We start from the raw sequence: 13,221 nt of genomic DNA, 5'->3' as shown, positions 1-13,221 counted from the left end.
TACAAAACAAGCAAATGCACACAAAATAATAATAAAGAGCATGATTGTTCTTAATGAAATATAGTGAGGGGCTGGAGTGATGGTTCAGGAGTTAGGAACAGGTGGTGACTTAGAACTGATTGTAACTTTTGTTCCTGGGATGGCTTTTTCTAGCCTACAAGGGTATGATCCATGGATGTATCTGCAGGCAAAACATTCATACACATAAGATAGTGATAAATCTTTAAAATATTGTAGAAACTGATCCTTAGCAGTATAAACTGATTCACCTTGTAAGAGGAAAATTTAAAAACACAACATAATCCATTATACAAAATAAGCCATTATTGAAATCTTAATATTTAACTATTCTGATGAAAAACAGGGAAAATATATTCCATCTGTTTCTAGTAGCAAAAAGTCTGTAACCCTTGTCCAGGGAATTTAGTTAAACAAATTTTCCATTGAAATTTCTTTGCCCCCAAAATCCACACACAAGATGTTGTCCCATTATGTGGCTAGAGCAACACTGCAAAAGCATGTCCATTAATGTGGGATTGGGTAATAAAAATTTGCTTACAGTATATAGTACTTGAGCTAGTTTTTATTCATGTATGGAGCCATTTCTAGAGTGCTGTTTTGAAGCAATTGCAAGTTTTGTGTTTATAAGAGTGTGTTACATGGTGGCCCCACCAGATCTAAAGAGCCCACTGCAAGATCCAAGGAATTTCAGCTAAGGACATCCGTAGTTGCTCTTCTGTAGAGTATAGTCCTTGCTTTCTAGATTCACCCTTGTTTAGGGAAATCCCATGGAAGCTGTTGAGGTCAAGGGAAGAAGTGGATGGAGCATAAATGTGACTATGTTGTGAAGCCAAGGCTGGGGAGCAAGAGTGTTTGATAGAGAGCATACAGTGGTCAATAGGATGCTGCCTCAGTTTGTTGCAAGTGTGTGATTATAAATGTGGGGTCTTGCCTGAGCAGATACTAGAAAGACACCATAATGACCTGGTGATTGTTGAGCCCGTGGTATGTACCATGCAGTCATAGTTTGATGAAATAGAACATCTTTGTAAATGTTTTGCCTGGGTAGCCAGGATTCCTTTGTTCTCTCATGAGGGGTAGCATAAGAGCAGGTGGACTGGTCTGTCTCCTGCTTGTGACATTGGAGTTGTAACTCCCTTTCATTTGGTTTTGTCTTCTTAATAAATCTAGGCTGTGACGATGTTCACACAGACTCTGAACTCACAGATGTATCTTACAACTTAGACATGAGATTGCCCCTCAGTCAGCTTTCTTGGTGGTCCCATCTTTATTCCTCACTTCTGCTGAGAAAGTACATATTTAGTCTCCCCACAGATCTCAGAAGGCTTTAGTAGAGCCCCATGTGTGACTGTAAGTTGTATTAGAATTTTCCACAAATACAGTAATATAATCAGCCCTGTCCTAGAGCCTGAAGCTGACTGACAAGTGGAAACATTCCTTCGAAAAGTCCAACAGGCTCTTGTCTGTCTTACCTGTCATTGTGCCTTTAAAAAATACTTTTTAAAAATTGATCTCAAGTCTAGGCTGACTGTGCTCAGCTTAGAGGCTGATCTACCACTCCTTCCCAAGTACTGATTCCGTGTGTGCTGAGACCCCTGGTTTATGTGGTGCTGGGGATGTATGCTAGGCATACACTGTGTATCTCATCTTTGAGGCTCAGTGGGCACTGGAACCTAATTATAAGGCTGAAGGAACCCAACCATTGTCGTACAGGCCACTGATTTAGGGAAGGCCATTATCATTTACTTAGATAATTTATAGTTTATTTAGATAACTGAGAATTAATCCTGGCAGAAGATAAAAAGGTGTGGCTGACAAAGTGGAGATGAGAGCAGCCTCTTCCACTAGAGAAGAAAAATGTCAGAATTTAGGAGTTCAAGTGTCCCCAGTCCTCTCAGTCTTTCCTTCATGTCCATTCTTGGAGTCAATAACCTCCATTCAATAGTATGCACCTTGTGGCCGGTGGTGGGCAAGCTCCACCCATCAGTCCCCGCCCTGGAATGCTTCACCCCGCCCTCCCCTCACACTCTGACTTCTGCTCAGTCCTATGCTGCTGCTCTCCCCAGCAGCCACTCTTCTGGGTCCATCCTTCCCAATAAATCTCTTGTGTGAGATTTGTTGTGCTTCCAGCTGCCAGAATACCTCTTTGCTGTGACACACACTCTATGTGCTTGGGAGTTCAACCTGCATGTCACACCTGGCACTCATAGGACAATGACCTGGTTTTTAATTGATTAGCTTTCTCTTCAGGACATACCTAAATTTTTTTAGGTCATCTATGCAGTGTACACGTGAATTAGAGCCCTTCAGCTTAGTCATTTCTCTTGTCATTTTATTCAGTGACATTATGTGAGATCACTACCTATGTCATTCTTTAGTTTCCTAAGGGTTCACTTGCTTCTTGCTTCTGTAAGTGGTTGGGAATATCAAAGGCTGATAGGGAAGGCATCACAACACAGACTAGCACAGCTACTAGGACGGAAGTCAATGATGTCTTAATCTAATCAGCTTAAAGAGCCAGCTCCAGGAATTCTAGTGCCGGTTGGGGAAGCTCATCCTCACAATCCTGTTTCTCTGGAAACATAAGTGGTACTAAAACCTTAGACTGGAGTTCTTCAGAAACGGCCAATATTATGTAGTGTTTATATTTATAAATAGTCTTATAGGAGTTGGCTTCCTTGATTTTGGAGACTGGTGATATAACTCAGTCCAAATCTGAAGCTCTGGGCACCAGCGGACCCAGTGACTAAGTCCTGGATTGAGTCCAGAGCTGTGAGAATAGAGAACCTGTGTCCAGGGCCTGAGAGCATGGAGGCCCCAGACTGCCTGGCACATGGACTCTTCCTCTGGGTTTTCTCCAGTTAGGCTTTCAGGGGGTTGGATGATGTCTGCCCAGATTGGTGAAGATAAATCCTTACTCAGTTTATTAATTCTGCAAATATTTTGCAAAATAATATAGATATATCCCAAAATAGTGTTTAACCAGCTATCTGGGAATCCCTTACTACAGTCAAGTTGATACATGAAATTAACCACTACAGAGACATTCTGAGGTGGTAAGTAAAAGGTGGTCCCCCTTTATCTTCAAGGTAGTGTTTCTTGCTGTCTGGACAGGTGTAGGTGGCGTCTCTCACTGTCTGGACAGGTGTAGGTGGCATCTCTTACTGTCTGGAAAGGTGTAGGTGGTGTCTCTTACTGTCTGGACAGGTGAAGGTGGTGTCTCTCACTGTCTGGACAGGTGAAAGTGGTGTCTCTCTCACTGTCTGGACAGGTGAAGGTGGTGTCTCTCACTGTCTGGACAGGTGAAGTTGGCATTTCTCACTGTCTGGACAGGTGAAGTTGGCATCTCTCACTGTCTGGACAGGTGAAGTTGGCGTCTCTCACTGTCTGGACAGGTGAAGATGGCGTCTCTCACTGTCTGGACAGGTGAAGATGGCGTCTCTCACTGTCTGGACAGGTGAAGGTGTCGTCTCTCACTCTCTGGACAGGTGTGGGTGGTGTCTCACTGGACAGGTGAAGTTGGCGTTTCTCACTGTCTGGACAGGTGAAGGTGGTGTCTCTCACCTGCAGTATTAAGCTCCTCCTTTTCTGCCTGACAATCCCTCCCTCCATCTGTCTTCTATTCACAGTGTAGAAACAGCAGCAGGGAAACCAGACCACACCTTTGCTTCTGAAACTCAGCAAATTATCCAAGTTGACCATGTTCAAACCTGCTTAGCACAACAGCGGGACAAGTCACTGAGTTTCTTGCCACTGTATCAAAGGACCCCTTTTGCCTTGTTTCCAGCAATTCTCAATTCTTCTAGAGACTTCCCAGCACATACTGCACATGTGTAATCCTATCAGCCATCTGGACAACTTGGGTACTTTCCCAGAGAATACGGTCCTTCCTGCTGTGGTCCTTCTGAGTTCTCGTGGTAGAATCACTAACACCCACATTTCCTTTGGTGATTGTTGTTGTTGTTGAGTCGGGGGTCTCATGTAGCCCAGGATGGTCTTGAATGTACTATGTAGTCAAGTCTGGCCTTGAACTCCCGATCCTCCTGCCTCTGCTCTCTAAATGCTAGGTAGGATGCAGGCATGCAGCACTGCTCCTGGCAGCATCTATATTTCTAACACGCCCTCTTCGCCCAGCATAATGTTGAGTTCCTTTCAGTATGCTTTGCTTTGTTTTCTTTTTATTTAGTTTTTTAAATGTATTAGTGTTTTGCCTACATGCATGTCTGTATACCAGTGCGGATGCCTTGTGTACACAGAGGCCAAAAGAGGGAATCAGATCCCATGGAACTGGAGTTACAGATGAGTGTGAGCTGCCTTACCGGTGCTGGGGGTTGAAACTGGATCCTCTGCAAGAGTAACCATGGCTGTCAACCACTGAGCCATCTTTTCCCTCTCTTATTTAGTTTTTGTTTCTTTTGTATTAAATCTTTTTCATATAAGTATGTATTATACATTTAGCAGTTTCCCCTTTTATACTCTTATTCTCCCTTTTCCATTTATTTTAAACTGATAAAAATTTTTATATTACTGTATACAGCATGGTATTTTAAAATATATGTTGTAGAATGGATTAATCATGCAGTTAGTGTATATATTACCTCCATACCCAACAATCAACTTTTGTATAATTCATATAGCAGAATACTGGCCAATTCCCTAGCTGTTTCTGCCTTTTTGTTGTTAGTTTTTGGGACAAAATCTCATATACCCCAGTCTAGCCTCAAACTTGTGGTCCTCCCACCTCTGCCTACCAAGTGCAGGGGCTGCAGACAAGTGCTCACACTCTACTTTTTAAAGTATTTGTTTCCTGTTGGCGTCACATTAAAACATAGTGGCTTAAAGACAGACTGATGGCGGATCATGAGTGTGTGGCCCGACCTCCATAAATTCCTGAGTTTGAGACAGAAGTACAGTATCGCTCTGGCCCCAGGTCAGTGGAGCAGGCTCCTTCTAGATGCTCTAGGAGAGAGCCTGCTCTTGTTTCTTCTCACGCACACATCACGTTCTCTCTTAGAAGAGCATTGTGACTACATCAGGCTCCTTCCCACCTGCATAGTCCTAGAGCATCTCATGATCCAAAGCTCAGTCACTTCTACACAGTCCCCTTTACCATCCAATGTACAGATTCCTGGGCTTTGGGGGTTGTTACCCAGTTTGCCAAAAGGTAAACAAACTGAAAAATATATGTACCACATGTGATAGCAGCTTAATGATTTTACTCCATAAAAATATTGTAGTATCAAGATATAATCATCAAGATCAATGGACAAGTTCTCTATGAATGACCAGTGAATGTATGAAAAGTTACTCCCATGTTACTAGCAAATGAGACTTCAAGAATGCAGTAACACTACTTTAAAAGTCAAGGTGTGATATGCTACTGTCAAGGATATGCTGTGTACCAAAATTTACACAAACAATTCTCCATTGAATACAGACTTGCAAGCAGACATTATGCAGAGGGTGAGAGGCGGTGTTGCATCTATATTCTTCATGATGTGTTTGTAAAAGATTTCTAAACTTTTATTATTTCTCAAAAAATAAAATTGTAGTGGGGAGTGATGGCACATGCCTGTAATCCCAGCACTTGTGGAGGCAGAGGCAGGCGGATCTCCATGAGTTCAAGGCCAGCCTTGTCTACAAAGTGAGTACGGGATGGCCAAGGCTACACAAAGAATCGTTGTCTCAATAAATGAATGAATGAATGAATAAATAAATGGTACACCAGAGATATAAAAAAACTAAAAATAACTAAAAATGTTTTTTTTGTCTTTTTAATATGTAATCCCATAGCACAGCTCTGTACATTTGCCCATTTTCCTACTGTCAGCCTCCAGACAGTGACTTGTTGGCTATGTTTCTTTTAGGATTCTGCCAGCAGTGTGCATGGTGAAGCAGATGCTTCTGAGGGGCCCTCTGCAAAGCTCTCAACAGCGCTCTATGCTAACAAGTGATGCTGATTTCACCGAAGCTTCTGTCTAAACATACCACATCTCTCATATCTGTGGCTTGGCTTCTTTCATTTTACGTATACTATATACATGTATGTTTATACACATGAAGTGGTCTGTAGGATGTAAGCCCTTCGGTGATTGAAAATTTCTTCATACACAGCACACTCAAAAATCCTCACGGTTTATAAAAGTTTTGTATCTAGACTATATAATAAACACCAAGCAATTAAAAATCACAACAAAACAGGACTGGCGTTCTCGAGTCCTTCCCGTCCCGTTTTGTATGGCTCACTTTAGCATCAGCATCCACCCTACCACCCGAGCCACACCCTGGCTCCTCTCCTGCATGCTCATCTCTCTTCATCGTTCCATCCAGCTAGCACATTGATCCCACGTTCTTAAAATGTTGCAAATGAATCCATTTCCTCATGTGCAGTCCATTGCCAGGCTTTACTTGAGGCACTCACAGCTTTCCCCTGGATCTGCACGGTAGCCTTCAGTTCTAGCCTGAGACCCACAAAAGCAGATCTTGGAACAGAGGTTTCTGTTCAGATTTCTCTTCGTAGCTCGTCCTGAGCAGAGACGGAGGAGGGAAAGCCAGCAGTTTGCTTTATTGGGTTGACTGCTGATACAAAGCACTGCTGCTCAGCCCTGTGGGAACTCTACCAGATACGTGAAAAGGAGAGAGGCAGTGCTCGCTCAACTTTAAAACCTGCAGTTCAAGAGCTTGATTTCAGTCCTTTATAATCCTAGGTTGTACTTGCATGTAGACCCAGCAAGTCTGACACCAAAGACTCAGAAGTCCCCAAGGCACATCCTCTGTCCTGGCTTCAGCAAGAACGATGACATCTGAAAGGTTCTTATGAGTGAGCAGTGGAGTCCTCTGTCCACCCCCCACAATCTTCCTGTTCACCTTTTACAGCCAGAGTCTTTGTAAAAGAAAAATGATTGCGCTATTTTCCTGCCTAAAATCTTTCAGTCTCCTAAAACTTCTCAGGGGAGGGGTGTGTCCCTCAGCATATCACAGGCCCTTCCTCCTTCCCTGGACACCAGATCTCATTTTTACAACATGTTCTACCGCAGTCTTGCCTCTCCTCTGCTTCTCCCTCTCCCAAGGATTCCTGCATCTTTGCCTTTTCCTTCAGAAAGCCTTACATGAATCTACTCTTGCCCAGCTGGGTTAGTTTCTTGTCTGCCTTCCAACATCATTTAGTGTTTCCTTTTAGCATAGAATTTATGTTATTACACATAGAGGCAAGTGCACTACCACTGAGTCTCTCCCCCCTCCCCCAATCCCAGCTTTACCTAATTTACTCATCACACAGACACAGCTAGCTCCTAGCACAGGATCTGGTAGACTGTAGATGTTCAGCAACAGTTGAAATTACTGCAGCATCAATGAGAAGGTCAACCAACTCCACCCCTAACAGCAAGACCAACTACATCTGACATGTGCCTAATTATATCCTTAGGGTACCTATTCCTCTCAGAAGTGTTAATCTGTTGTGTTCCCACAACATGCGGCCTGGGAGTAATAGGGCTTTAGTTTTCAAATTTACATGTATGTGTGTATATGGGCGTGTATGCATGCCGTGGTGCATATGTAGGTCAGGAGGACAACTTGTGGGAGTCAATTCTTTCCATAGTGTGGGTCCTGTGGATTGAAGACAGGTCATCAGGCTTGGTGACGATGCATTTACCCTCAGAGCCATCCCCCAAGTCCTGGCAGTGAGGATTTGAAGCACGTGAAGGAGTGTTAGGTAAGGAGGCGGGAACCATGAAGAGGACTCCAAGTCAGTACAGCACAGAGGAGGTCCTTGTACAACAGCCAGGTTATGGAAACCAGCCCAGGTGCTTGAAAGTGGATGAAGAATACGTGGTGTACACAGCAGAGTTTTCCCCTCACGGCGCATGAAGTTATGCTGCTCGCAAGAAAATGGGCATGCAGGAAGGTCTTCATTTAAGCGAGCTAAGCCTGTCCTGGGGAGACATGCTTTCTTTCATTTCTCATGCATTGTATACACAAAATCATGTGTGTACAAAATAGGAGTGAAACTGTCTAAGAGAACATAGGAGACTAGTGGGAAGAGAGGAGTGGGAAGGACAGGCCAGAGAGATAGAGGGGGATATGCAATATAAACTTGTGTGAGAATGTTTGTATGTAACTAACCTAAATAATGAACATACTTAATGAAAATAAAAGAGAAAGATGGAAGAAAGTGGTAGCTTGGTCATGTGGCTATAAGAAGTGTGGGAATGGACAGGAGTGTGGCAGCCTCAGGCAGAGAGTCTTAGCCCTCCACAGTAGTAGTGTCCATGAAAGGAGCCACCCACAGCCATATGAGCTCAGATGGAATGGGGTCCCTGGCCAGAGTCATTGGTTTGGGTTGAAAATGTAACAAGGCATTAGCACCTCTGCAAAGCTGGAGTCCTGTCGCCAAGAGGTATGGCGTTGCTGTCACTTGGAGCAGTGTGGGAAAGACCTGGGGAAATGCTGTAGGCCGAGAGATTGCTAATAAACCTGCCAGGTGAATTCATCTGCTAAAGAATAGATTCAATTTGGTATGCTTCACTTAGGCAGTTCCAGCTTTCATAGACTTAACTTTTGCCAATGTGATTATAACTTTATTTTTAAAAGAATAGTATGACTCTTAATTTGTTTATAAAAATAAGGAATGCTTGTAACTATCTCTGGTCCCTTCCTTCCTTCCTTCCTTCCTTCCTTCCTTCCTTCCTTCCTTCCTTTCTTCCTTAGACAAGGTTTAAAGCATCCTAGGCTAGCTTCAAAACCACTATGTAGCCATGTATTATGGTTGCCTCTGAACTTGACCTGCCTGCCTCTACTTCCTGAGTGGTAAGTGCCACCACAACCAGTTCATGCTATTCTGGGCACTGATCTTGTCCATGCCAGAAGCACTCTCCCAACTGAGGTATGTCTGCAGCCCCTGACTTTATTTTTTGCCATGGTTACAGTCCTAATTATAAATAGGTACTAACATTGCTGCTCTACAGCTTTAGGTATTATTAACTGAAGTATGAAATCTTGAATATATTAAGCAAGGTACTCAGGTTAAAAAAAAAACATATTTGTTTCTCTACAACCAAATGACAGACAGAGACAAACATCATCTTAGAAACACTTAAAAGTGAAAGATGATTTCAGGACATCCCCCACCTGCCACTTCACCCTGGCTTTAGCGGCAAAGAGCAAGCTTTTATCAGATTCTCCATTCATTAGGCTCCTCTGTGGGCTTAACCACACTTACAGCACAATAATAATTGATGTTCATCTTGGTGTCCTTAAGCAATGCAAGACCCTGAGACCTTCATAATCATGAGAACACAGATAAATGATGTTCAAGATTAATTTTAATTTGGGTTATTTAAAAATGTACCTGCATTCTTACCATATTCAGAAAAATCCTTGTAGTGGCTTCCATAAATACATACTATAAAAAATGTAGAAGAAAGTGGGAATAGGGCTTCTGGCAAGATGGCTCAGTGGGTAAAGACTGACCATCTGAATTCTACCCCCAGGACCCACATGGTGGAAGGAGAGAACTGACTTCCACATGTATGCTGAGGTATCCCACTCCCACATAAATAAAAGTTAAACAATAAAACAGTGGGGGAAACAGTAGTCATGGTAAGATGAAGCCAGAGATGAGTGTGGTACTCATGGTGAATGTAGAGGGGTTCATTTATTAGAAATGCATCATGTATCACATCCAAACAACTACTAGCTATACAAATGCCAGTTCAGGGCCAATTCTGTAGTTCATAATGGCCAGTACACATCAACTTGCTTGGAGATCGGAGGTGTTTCTGGAAGAGGCGAGATCAAATAACTTACCACACTGTGGGGGGTTGAATTAGAAATGTCCCCCACAGGCTCATGCACTCAGTGATTTTGTTTGGGGAGCTTATGGGAACTTTTAGGTTGTGGAGGCTTGCTGGGGAAGTGCATCACTGGAGGAGGGCTTGCCTCATTCATAGCTCTGTGTCTCTGCTTCCTTTGTATAGTAGAGATGGGATCTCTTAACTTTCTGCTCTGGCAGCCTACCACCGTATCTCCCTCACCAGTATGGCCTCTCCCTCTGGAACCCTCAACCAAATTAAGCCCTTTCTTCTATAAGTTGCTTTTAGACATGGCATTTTATCATAGCAATACAAAAATAATTTATACAGAAGTTGGTACCCAGTATGGAGTCTCCACCACAACTCAAGCTCCAATTTTAGTGCTTCATGCAATGGCTTCTTAGACCTCCTTGCAGAGGCCCCTTGCTACACATTTCCTGGCATCAGCAGCTGCCCAAAACCATGAGTGAAGAATCTACAACTACCCCACTCTCGCATTTTTCATTTCACCAACACCGTATGAATGATCTACTGAGTTTGGCTCCTGCTCCCTTCAATCACATTTGTAGTAGTTTTTTTTTTTTCTTTTTCTTTTTTTTTTTAATACATTTTTATTAATTTATACATATTACATCTCAGTTGTTAGCCCATCCCATGTATCCTCCCATCCCTCCCTTCCTCCCACTTCCCCCCCCTACTCCCCTCCCCTATGTCTGTGTCTGAGGGGGATCTCCTCCCCCTGAATATGCTCATACGGTATCAAGTCTCTCCTTGGTGACCTATTATCTTTCCTCTGAGTGCCACCGGGCATCTCCATCCAAGGGACATGATCAAATATGGGGCACCAGAGTTTGTGTGAGAGTTAGATCTTCTTCTCCACTCAACAGTGGAGAATGTCCATCGGCTAGTCCGGGTAGGGGTTCAAGGTTTTTACTGCCTATTTTTTCCTTGGCTGTTGCCACAGTTTGCGGAGGACCCCAGGGCCCAGACTCGCCTGTAGTTTTCCAGGACCCACTGGATCCTTCCATTTCCTCTTTCTCCCAGGCTTCTTACACCTAAAGTTTCAATAGGATGTCCTCCCCTCTTACCCATTATTCTGGTAGGTACAGTTTTTCATGGGGACGTACACCTTGGGCTAGTGTCTCGATATAAGTGAGTATATACCATTTAGCTCTTTTTGCTTCTGTGTGAACTCACTCATTATGACAATTTCTAGTTCAATCCATTTGTCCACAAATTTTGGAAATTCCTTGTTTTTAATAGCTGAGTAGTATTCCATAGTGTAAATGTACCACAGTTTCTTTATCCATTCTTCTGTTGAGGGACACGTAGGTTGTTTCCAAGTTCTGGCTATTATGAATAAGGCAGCTATGAACATGGTTGAGCATATGTCCCTGTTGTGTGGTAGTACATCCTCTGGGTATATTCCAAGGAGTGGAATAGCTGGGTCTTGAGGAAGCCCTATTCCCATTTTTCTGAGAAAGCACCAGATAGCTTTCCAAAGTGGTTGTACTAGTTTGCATTCCCACCAGCATTGCAGGAGTGTTCCTCTTTCTCCACACCCTCGCCAGCATGAGGTGTCAGTTGAGTTATTGATCTTAGCCATTCTGATGGGTGTAAGATGGAATCTCAGTGTCGTTTTGATTTGCATTTCTCTGATGACTAAGGAGGTCGAGCATTTCTTTAAGTGTTTCTCAGCCATTTGATATTCCTCTGTTGAGAATTCTCTGTTTAGCTCTGCGCCCCATTTCTCTATTGGGTTATTTGGTTTGGTGGTGTTTAATTTCTTAAGTTCTTTATATATTTTGGATATTAGACCTTTGTCAGATGAAGAGTCGGTGATGATCTTTTCCCAGTCTGTAGGCTGTCGCTTTGTTCTCTTGACAGTGTCACCAGCCTTACAGAAGCTTCTCAGCCTCATGAGGTCCCATTTATTAATTGTTGATGTTAAGGCCTGGGCTGTTGGTGTTCTGTTCAGGAAGTTGTCTCCTGTGCCTATGAGTTCCAGACTCTTCCCCACTTTTTCCTCTAACTGGGTTAATGTCTGTGGTTTTAAGTTGAGGTCTTTAATCCACTTGGACTTGAGTTTTGTGCATGGTGACAAATAGGGGTCTAATTGCATTTTTCTACATGTAGACATCCAGTTAGACCAGCACCATTTGTTGAAGATGCTGTCGTTTTTCCATTGAATGGATTTGGCTTCTTTGTCGAAAATCAGGTGAGCAAATGTGTGTGGATTCATCTCTGGGTCTTCAGTTCGATTCCATTGATCCACTAGCCTATTGCTGTGCCAGTACCATGCTGTTTTAATTACTGTTGCTCTATAGTACAACTTGAGATCAGGTATGGAGATTCCTCCAGCGGATCTTTTATTGTAAAGGATTGTTTTTGCTATTCTGGGCTTTTTGTTTCTCCATATGAAGTTGAGAATTGTTCTTTCAATATCTTCAAAATATTTAGTAGGTATTCTGATAGGGATTGCATTGAATCTGTAAATTGCTTTTGGTAAGATGGCCATTTTTACTATGTTGATTCTTCCAATCCACGAACATGGTAGATCCCGCCATCTTCTGATGTCATTTTCAATCTCTTTCTTCAGAGGTTTAAAGTTTTTTTCAAATAAATCCTTCACTTGCTTGGTTAGGGTTATTCCTAGATATTTTATATTGCTTGTGGCTATCGTGAAGGGAGTAATTTTTCTAATTTCTTCCTCTGCCTGTTTGTCATTTGTATATAGGAAAGCTACTGACTTTTTTGAGTTTATTTTGTATCCTGCCAATTTGCTGAAGGTGTTTATCAGCTGTAGGAGTTCTCTGGTGGAATTTTGGGGGTCACTTATATACACTATCATATCATCTGCAAATAGGGATAATTTTACTTCTTCCTTTCCCATTTGGATCCCCTTGATCTCCTTTTGATGTCTTATTGCTCTGGCTAGAACTTCAAGAACTATATTAAAGAGGTATGGGGAAAGTGGGCAGCCTTGTCTGGTCCCTGATTTTAGAGGGATTTCCTTGAGTATCTCTCCATTTAATTTAATGTTGGCTATTGGTTTGCTATATATAGCCTTTATTGTGTTTAGAAAAGTGCCTTGTATTCCCGATCTCTCCAGAACTTTAAACATAAATGGGTGTTGGATTTTGTCAAATGCTTTTTCTGCATCTAAAGAGATGATCATATGGTTTTTCTCTTTCAGTTTGTTTATATGGTGGATTACATTGATGGATTTCCGTATGTTAAACCATCCCTGCATTCCTGGAATGAAGCCTACCTGGTCATGGTGAATGATGTCTTTGATATGCTGTTGTATTCGCTTTGCGAGTATTTTGTTGAGTATTTTTGCATCAATGTTCATAAGAGAAATTGGTCTGAAATTCTCTTTTTTTGT

This window comes from Acomys minous (genome assembly GCF_964271855.1).
Source record: "Acomys minous genome assembly, chromosome: 19".
Classification (NCBI taxonomy): Eukaryota; Metazoa; Chordata; class Mammalia; order Rodentia; family Muridae; genus Acomys; species Acomys minous.
Note: the sequence above shows the minus strand (reverse complement) of the source record.